The 10,324-nt window shown below is 36.9% G+C and overlaps 1 long non-coding RNA gene across 1 annotated transcript in view; it reads left to right on the top strand.

Moving 5' to 3' along the window:
- Positions 1–553: 553 nt before the first annotated feature.
- Positions 554–10,324, top strand: part of LOC113455723 — a 20,229-nt gene continuing 10,458 nt past the window's right edge. Inside the window, exons 1-2 of the long non-coding RNA XR_003376704.1 lie at positions 554–705; positions 5,481–5,567. This is a non-coding gene — a long non-coding RNA (uncharacterized LOC113455723). The remainder of the gene's footprint in view (positions 706–5,480; positions 5,568–10,324) is intronic.

Below are 10,324 nucleotides of genomic sequence, written 5' to 3'. Positions count from 1 at the left end.
CAAGTATTCAATCATTGAATTTGGGGAAGTTTACTTGGCAAATCAGAAAATGAGAGCAAAAAGCAGTAATAGGCAACCCAGAATCACAAAAGGAGGCTTCATTCTATCATGTATGTAACCAGGTACTGTGCCCCAGAGTCAAATACAGGATGAAGCACTATTTGCTAGAGGTTGTTTCTTTTCAATTTATCAATTGGAGTCACAGTCCATTGTAGGTGACAATTTCTCCTGTCGTTCACTGTCAGTTTCACTTCTTCTGCTGCAGCACACACATAGGTGAGAGTAAAAAAAAAATCAATAAGCATCTAAAAGAGAGATCTCCAAGGTTACCCCATGACTTGCCTTAATTGCTGAAATTGAGATTGCTCTGTTCTTTGGTCCTTATTTCCTGCTCACTTTGAATGCACACGCTCCTTCAATCAGAGCCCAGGAGTGATAATAAACGCATACACAGTGCGGGCTCTTTCCAGTCAGGCTCTGGCTATAGTCCAGGTTTCACAGTAGGACCTGGTATAACCAAAGTCCGGTTGTACAATTGTCCAGACTAGGCAGACTGTTCCTCAGTTTTGCCGGAGTCAAAGCGGTGGAAAGCAGCAAAGGCAGGGATTGTTTGATTCCCAGCATTTTATCTCCGAGTCACCTGATCCTGTGTCCTATGCTGCAAAGAGGATCCTGGGTTTGAAGGTCCTGCTTCTCTTTCAAGATGTGAGTTTTTTTCTAATTATCTATATTCTCGTGTTAGTATAATAAGCATATTTTAAGAGTATGATGTGGCACTGTAAAATCAAATTAATATCAAATGCATGTGGGCATTGTGGAACCACAAATAATATTTTATGAACAAACGTTCAATTTCTGACAAGTATGATGACTATTTTTCTTTAAAAGTCATGCCACAGATTATTGCTTAATCAATAGGACACTGTTTCATAGAGTATGCAAATTGGGGACATTCAGAGATTTGGTGAAAATAACATTTCCATTTATAAACAAGCATGTCATTTCAGGCACCGTTATATATTAGATAACTGATAAAACGTAAGCATTTAAACATACATGGGAACTCAGAAAAGGCTTAACACAAAATGACTGCAGAAAGAAGCAAATTGGCAGCAAAGATTTTTAATCACCAACCTACAGTCAGAAAATTATGCTTTCAAAAATGAAGCTTGGATGGAGACAATGGTATCAGATAAACGATCGAAACATACTGGCCACAGGTGTTTCGTTTGGTTTTGTTGATTTTTGAGTCCGAAACCAGGGGAATCAGCATATTTGTCTCACATCCAATTTGAATTTCTCAGCTTCAGCTACAAAATAACTTCCGGTCAGGATAAGAATGAATCAGCAGCTCTGATGGAGATCTCCATGATTACCACAGTATTTGCCTTCTTTGCTGGAACTGAGATCACTCTCCTCATTGGTCCTTAATTCATGCTCAATTTGAATGTCCAAATTCCGTCAATCAGAGCCCAGGAGTGCTTATAAAAGTGTCAGCAGTGCAGCTTCTTCCCAGTGGGGCTCTGGCTATAGTCCAGGGCTCAGTAGGACCTGGGTATAACCAGAGCCCCACTGATCAAGCATCCAGACTGGGCAGAATGCTGCTCACATATTCAGGAGTCATAGCAGGTGGCATGAAGCAAAGGCAGGGATTGCTTGTTCCCAGCATTATAGCTCCATATCACATGATCCTGATTCCTATGAAGCAAGTAGGATCCTGCTTCTGAAGGTACTGCTTCATTTATAAGATGTGATTGTTTTATAAATTTCAATATTCTCATTAATATTAAAAGAATATTTTGCTAGTATGGTATGACTATGTAAAATAGAAATTTATGCCAAAGCCTGCAGACATTTGTGGAACCACATATAAAGTCATATGTACTAATGCGTAAGTTCTGAAAGAATACAAGTGTTACAAATCCTTATTTCTAAAATGAATGCCTCAAGTTATTGCTTAATCAGTGGACACTGCTGAATACAGTATACAATTAAAAATATTCAGAGTAGGAATGAATGAAACCTTTTGATTTATAACACAAACATGTTTAAGCATTTAAACATTGTATGTGTGAACTCACTAATGACGTAAATGATCTCAATTATTAAAGAGAGAGAGAGTATAAGGGGACTCACGTAGCTACAGCTCAGGGTATAAATTCGTCTTTTTTCTATCTTTCCCTTTCACTTCCCCTGTTCCGGTTGCATCAGACAGTGAGGAGGGAGGGACAGATGATTCAGTAGCTCTGGTGGAAATCACCTAGGTTACTGCAGGCTTTTTTTTTTTTTCTGCTTTCTATGCTGTCAATGGCATCTCTCCTCTGATTGGTTCTAATATAATTAATTCTCACTTAGAAGGCACACACTCCTCCAATGAGAGGCAAACACAGCGAATAAAAATTTCCTCGGCTGGGCATTTTAGCAGTCAGGCTCCTGGCTAGAGTCCAGCTATCAGCTGGTAGCTGATCTAGCCACAGCCTGACAGTAAACTGCTCAAGAGAGGAAGCCTGCTGCTGACACCCGCAGGAGGCAGAGCTAGTGAAGACATAGCACAGACAGGAGAGTGCTGTGATACCTGATACTCCTGCTCTGAGTCACCTGCTCCTGTTTACTGTGCAAAAATGACAAAAAATGAGAGCAGAGAGAAGCAATTGACCGCAAGGATTCATAATCACCCACCTAAAGTCAGAAATTACAGCTTTCAAGTACATAGCCTGGATGGAGACAATGGCAGTCACATAAAGGATCGGACCTTACTGGCTACAGGTGTTTGGGGTTTTGTTTTGTTTGTTTTTTATGGATTTTTTTTTTTAATTTTTGAGTCTGAAACCAGGGGAATCAGATTTTTTGCCTCACATCCAATCTCAATTTCTCAGCTTCCGCTTCAAAATAACTTCCGGTCAGGACAGGAATGAATCAGCAGCTCCGATGGAGATCTCCATGATTACCACAGTATTTGCCTTCTTTGCTGGAACTGAGATCACTCTCCTCATTGGTCCTTAATTCATGCTCAATTTGAATGCCCAAATTCCTTCAATCAGAGCCCAGGAGTGCTTATAAAAGTGTCAACAGTGCAGCTTCTTCCCAGTGGGGCTCTGGCTATAGTCCAGGGCTCAGTAGGACCTGGGTATAACCAGAGCCCCACTGATCAAGCACCCTTACTGGGCAGAATGCTGCTCACATATTCAGGAGTCTTAGCAGGTGAAATGCAGCAAAGGCAGGGATTGCTTGTTCCCAGCATTATAGCTCCATATCACCTGATCCTGATTCCTACGCAGCAAGTAGGATCCTGCTTCTGAAGGTACTGCTTCATTTATAAGATATGATTGTTTTATAAATTTCAATATTCTTTTATTAATATTAAAAGAATATTTTACTAGTATGGTATGACTATGTAAAATAAAAATTTATGGAAAAGCCTGCAGACATTTGTGGAACCACATATAAAGTCATATGTACTAATGTGTAATTTCTGAAAGAATGCAAGTGTTACAAATCCTTATTTCTAAAATGAATGCCTCAAGTTATTGCTTAATCAGTAAACACTGCTGAATACAGTATACAATTAAAAATATTCAGAGTAGGGATGAATGTAACCTTTTGATTTATAACACAAACAAGTCCTTTCAGGCTCTCTCATTTATTGAATAATGGGTGAAGTTTAAGCCTTTAAATATTGTGTGTGTGAAATCGGACATGACGCATCAGCAAATGACAGCAGAAAGAAGCAATTTGCAGTAAATTCATAACACCCCAAATTCTTGCAGAAATGGAAGCTTTCATATGTAAAGCCAGGATATAGGACCTGGTAGATGGATATAGGATCATCTCTTACATGCGACATATTTCTTATGATAATTGAAGTCAGTGCCTAGGAAAAATTACATCCCTATTCAGTTTTGTCCCTTCTGTGGCAACAAAATTAACGTGGGAGACAGGAATGAATCGGCCTTTGTGAATATTTCTAGGTTACCTCATAATATCCTTCCATTGCTGGAATTGAGATCACTCGCCTTATTGGTTCTTTCTTTAATGATCAGTTTGAATGCATAGTCTTTTCAATCAGAGCCCAGGAGCACTAATAAAAGCATCAGCAGTGTGGGTTCTTGCCAGTCGGGCTATGGCTATAGCCCAGATCTCAGGTGGATCTGGATATAACCAAAGCCTGACTGTACAATTGCCCAAAATAGGCAGACTGCTCCTCCCTTGTTCAGGAGCCAGAGTCTGTGAACATCAGCAAATATAGGTATTTTTATGATTCCCAGTCTTATAGCTCAGAGTGATCTGCTCCTGTCTCATCTGTAAGAATTAGTAAGCTGCTTCTAAAGCTACTGCTTTTCTATTTAGGTTTGAATCCCTTGTCTCAGTCTTGAAGTATTTAATCATCCGTAAGAAAGAAATACTAATTCAGATGTAGCATCAGGCATACAATAGGAGAGTCAGGCTCCTTTCTGCCCACCAGGAGATCCATAATGTGAATTGCTCAAACACTGTCAGTGTTCATAAGCAACTCTTAGAACCTATGAAAATATGAAGCAGTAACATTTGCAGATGCTATGTTTTCTAAAACCAAAGGATGGGGAGAGCTTGGTGGAATGGGATATTAGGGATAAAGGAAGGGTGGATATGGGAGCAGGGAAGTATATATCTTAATTAAGGGAGCCATTTTAGGGTTGCCAAGAGCCTTGATGCTAGAGGAGTTCCCAGGGGCACAGAGAGATGTCCCCAGCTAGGTCCTTGGGCAGCTGAGGAGAGAGAGCCTGAAATGGCCCGATCCTATAGCCATACTAATGAATATCTTGCATATCACCATAGAACCTTCATCTGGTGATGGATGGAGATAGAGACAGAGACCCACATTGGAGCACTGGACTGAGCTCCCAAGGTCCCAATGAGGAGCAGAAGGAGGGAGAACATGAGCAATGAAGTCAGGATCGCGGGGGGGTGCACCCACCCACTGAGAAGGTAGGGCTGATCTAATGGAAACTCACCAAAGCCTGCTGTACTGGGACTGAAACAGCATGAGATAAAACTGGACTCTCTGGACATGGCGGACAATGAAGGCTGCTGAGAAGATGAGGACAATAGCACTGGGTTTTGATGCTACTGCATGTACTGGCTTGGTGGGAGCCTAGCCTGTTCGGATGCTCACCTTTCTAGACCTGAATGGAGCGGGGAAGGACCTTGGACTTCCCACAGGGCAGGGGACCCTGACTGCTCTTTGGACTGCAGAGGGAATGCGGGGAAAAGGGGGCAAAGAGGAGGCAGAAAATTTTAATAAAAACATATTGGAAAAAAAAAACAAAGTTTCATTTTCCTATGGGCAGATGTGAGAGAGATTTCTTGGTTGATAATTGATGTTTGAGGGCCATTTCAATATGGTAAGTGAAAGCATTAGAGAGATGGTCAGGAGATTCATATAAAGTCAAACTATAATGTGGGAGTATTACCATGCTCTCTGTTTTTGTCCCTGCCTCCAGATACAAGCATTGTGCACCAAAATTGAATTTCCATGATGGTGGACTGTATATTGTCAAGAGAATTGATTCTACTACTCACCAATAATGGTAAGTTAGTATTTTATCAAAGCAGCAGAAAATATGCATGGTATAGTGTAAGAAAAATACATGACAAGAATGGAGTGCCAAAGACTTTGCTGAGATTGCCTGGGTTTTTCTTTTGAAAATGGGGTTAAATGAATTTAGAATGTTCCAGAAATTCAAAGTGAAACTAGAAGATACTGGTCAATGCACATTTCTTTTGTAGAGGTGTGATGAAAAAATCAACTCTATGTTCTATTTCTTCTTACCCTAGAAATCTAATAAATAGGTTGTGGCTGAATAACCTGAATTGTTTCATAGGCATCTTCAAGAAAGTTGCAGGAATCAGTGACCTAGAAGCAGTCCAGGTTGAATGTTCTGTTCTTCCCTTATAACTGTTAACTCATCATTAAATGGACTATTACTCGTCATTAAATGGTTATTCAGACAAAATAAAAACAGCAAGAACTCATCATAGCTTTGACATAGTTATAGATTGTCTGATATTTGCTTTCCTTTACCAACCACTAGATGGGGATCAAATCATTGTTTTCATTTTAATGAAATATTTTTTTAAAATGTTTTATTTTTCTACAAAATTTATATATTTGGTCCTCCCTGGTTATACATATAAAATTTGTCAGAAAACTTCTATTAAAATTTTTTAAAAAATGCATTTTTTCTACTTATGTCACTATACTTTTAGAAAAAGATAATGTATTAGGTAGAACATAGTCACAATGTAAATATGCTTAGATATTGCAATAGACAGTTTCTTAAAATCCTTCTCTTAGTCTTTACAAAAGCAACATCCATATTATAAACTTACAGTGACACTTTCATAACTTAGAAATAAAATTTCACAAGGACTTTATGTTACTTTTTAATATTGGTCTTGTCATTGCCTAAAAGCCCTTTGTTAATGTCTCACCAGAATAATGCACAAGGTAATAAATTAGCCTAAAACTGGTTCTGGCTCAGTTGAAGAATCTCCCCTTACCAGTGGAATATGCAATATATAATTCACTAAATAGTCTTTATATCAAAATCTATCAATTCTCACTGGTATTTTTCTGTGTTGTCCAGGTAGGTCTCCAACTTTTAAATTCATGTGATTCTTCAGCTCCATGCTCTAGTGAGCTGTGACTTCAGGAAAATAACCAAGGTTGAATATATTTATTTTGTGAGTTAGCATTTAAGATATCATTTGTTTAGAAATGCAACTGGACTTAATTTGATAATATGAATTGTAGAAGTGAGATTTCTTTATATTTTAGAATGACTTCTTTTAATTCCTTGGGATCTTTATATCCACCATGTTATATAATATTCTTCAAGGTGTATTATAATGTCCTTAGTATTTATCAAAGATCGACAGTAAATACGTGATCTCTTATGTTATTTCCTAATCTAATAAAGATGTCTATAGCTTTAAAACCAATGTTGAGTAGAAATGTGGAGAAAGTGCATGTTTGATTTTTTGTTTGCTCTATTGTGCTTTTTTAAAATCTGGAATATTAAAACTTTACTGTGCCTATGAAATTTTTTTCTGTTTACATTTTGGTTTAAATATATACTTTCTCTTCCTTATTTTCTGAGATTTTTTTTCATCATGAAAGGGTTGTGGATTTGTAAAATGTATCCTGTCTTTCTCTTTAGGTAATGACACATAGTTTATCTATATGTTTATCATAACCAAACTTTTTATTTAATCTTAGAAGAAAGAGTCGTATGTGGTCAATGATTTCTTTCTTAATTTTTGCTCCTTTGTTTCTGTGTTTCAGCAGTATATTTAGATAAAATTTCATTTTGTATTACTTTATAAATAATTGTTTAAGTTTTATATATGTGAGTGCTTTGTTTTTAGGAATGTCTTTTAATATCTGCTGCTTTGTGTCACTTAGTGTTGTAGGATCCAATGCACTAATATTACAGAACTTTTTGAGGTTCTTGTAGGTGCTGGGAATCAAATTCGACTTCTCTGTAAGATTAGCAATTGTTAATAACTGTTGAGCTCTCTATCCAAAGCTTACCAATATTCTAAAACATATTTGACTTCTATGTTTTTCTCTAAGTATTCTGTAATTTTTACATAGCTCGTTTTAAATCATTTAATTTATGTTTTGTTCAATCTATTAACAAAGAAATTGTAAAGGATAATTACTAAAAATATTAAAGACCTCTCTCATTCATGAAATTAATCTACAAAAAAAACTACATGACCTTATAAGAGACAAGACCAGATGAGTCTCAGAAAAGATATCAACCATGGATCTCCATCTGGATTGTGAAGATTCAGAGATGTCTGAAACTTTACTGGAGAGGTTTCTTGATGGCATCCCACTTCAGGACCTAGTGCTGAAAAGTTGCTCACACTTTGTACATTGGCTCATTGAGAATCCCCATGTTGTTTAAAATTTAACACAAGAAGACACATCCCTAATGAGGATTGACCATTGAACTGACTCATGAGATTATAGCATTATAGTAGGCATAATTTTTAATTCCCAAAGCAGTATAGTCAGAGAGGTTTTTTTTATAATCATAATCCATGTAAACTCAGATTCTGGCCACATTAGCAATATCAGGTATGGGTTCTATCTAATGGAATAGCACTTTAAATAAATAGAAAGTACTTGGTCAGTTCCATATTTACCCAATATTGAACGAGAGTATTGAGAAGTTAGGACACTAACATATGTTGCTAGTGATGTTCAAGAGTCACTTCTCCCCCAAAAATATGCAGTGACCCTTCCAGGTCATGAACAGTTGTCAGCATGTATGAAGTATTTTTTTTAGGACAGGACCAATTTTCCATTTTGAAGGCATAAGCAAGAATGTCCTCAGCAATATTTTGACAAAGTGCAGGACTCGGAGAAATCACAGCACAGAAAAGTAGTATAACTTGATATTATGTTTTATTATTTCCTATGATACATGGTAATGTAGAAGGAGTATCAGTATAGGGGCTAACAGCATGGCAGTGTGGGTTTAGATACAAAGTGATAAATATTTTCTTGTCTTTATACTCTTGCATGATTGAGTTGTTGTACCCAAACCCAATTTATCTTCCTGTTCCTTGGGTGGGATGTTCTAAAAAATGCCTCCTTTACTCATTTCTCATAAATTTAAAAAATGTCAAACCATTATATTTCTATGTTACAGACTAAAACTTCAGGAGTAAGTATTAAGTTCTTAAAGCCTAAACATTAATAAGGGGGTTTATGTTATTTAGTCAGAGGACAAAAGGGGAAAGACAGATTTCCTCAGTTATCACAGGCCTCAGACTGACAATTTGCTTATATTATTTCCCAAACACATGCGCACAGTTCATTTACCTGAACAAAGATCATAAAATGAAAGAGGAAAAACATATACTAATGAGAGACTAGTGATTGTAAATAATTCTTCTTATTATTGTAAAAAAAATCTAGTGCATATTCAAATATGTCTTTTCTCACACATTAAGACTGGAGCAAATATATTATGGGTATAATTTGGCTCTGTGAAACCAAAATTAATACCAAATGCACACAGACAGGGAGGGCCCAGAAATAAAACCTTACAAACAAGCATGTAATTGTTTAGAGTATTTATGTATTTTGAATTTTTCTTTGTAAAATTAATGACACAACTTATATTTTAATCTTCATTACATAGTAAATTACATTATGAAAATTAACGATGGTCAGTGTGGAGCCTAAATATAATTTTTCCACTTCTAATTAAACAGCTCATTTTAGGTACACACAAGACACACACACATTCTTGTGTGAGGTACATATCTATATATGAATATGCACATACATATACATTTCTATATAAATGTGTATACATATATAGACAGAGAGAATATATATGAGGAGAGCTATCAGTCAAGAATTTATTCTTTGCAGTGGGGAAGGTTGACATGGTAAATCAGAAAATAAAGAATAAAAACAGTTATTGGAAGCCCAGAATTACAAAAAGGCAGCTTAGGCTTTCAGGTAGATAGATAGGAACTATACCCAGCAACCAAATACAGATTTAATTTGTATTTGCCAGAATTTTCTTTCTGTATTTCTCTTGCCTATTTCAGTTTTACTTATTCTTCTGCAACACACATAGGTGGAAGAAAAAAAAAACAATAAGTATCTAAGGCTGAGATCTCTGAGATTACCCCAGGATTTGCCTTCATTGCTGGAACAGAGACCACGGTCCTCATTGGTCCTTATTTTTTTGCTCAAGTTGAATGCCTTCAAACAAAGGCCAAAAGTGAAATAAATGTGTCAGCAGTGGGGCTTCTTACCATCAGGCTCTGGTTACAATCAAGGTCGCACAGTAGGACCATCATATAACCAAAGCCAGACTGTAGAGTTTCCAGAGTCTTGTGGAGTCATGCTATACAAGGAAAAATATCTCAGTATGACTTAGGATACTCATGTATCCTAAGCCTTATCCGACTGTCCATTGTTATTTAATGAGCTGATGTAGTAAATGCACCATCTTTTCTAAGGGATGCTTTATGAGAGAGGCTACCTATGTTCCAGGGCATGGCCTAGACTCTGTGAACTCACAAATGACTTAATTGATCAGATTTTATAAAGAAAGACAGAGAGGCTAGGAGAACTTCATAAAGAATAAGGATTGTGGTGATGGAAAAGGAAATCTAATGTAGAGAGTAGAGTGGATTTTTATAAATACAAAATTTATGCTTATTACTGTAAGCATATTAAGACCCATAAGTAACTACTATTAAAAAGTAAAAGACAGGGGCTGGAGAGATGGCTCAGAGGTTAAGAGCA

This window comes from Microtus ochrogaster, unplaced genomic scaffold, assembly GCF_000317375.1.
Source record: "Microtus ochrogaster isolate Prairie Vole_2 unplaced genomic scaffold, MicOch1.0 UNK94, whole genome shotgun sequence".
Classification (NCBI taxonomy): domain Eukaryota; kingdom Metazoa; phylum Chordata; class Mammalia; order Rodentia; family Cricetidae; genus Microtus; species Microtus ochrogaster.
Note: the sequence above shows the minus strand (reverse complement) of the source record. Positions and strands in the feature narration are given on the sequence as shown.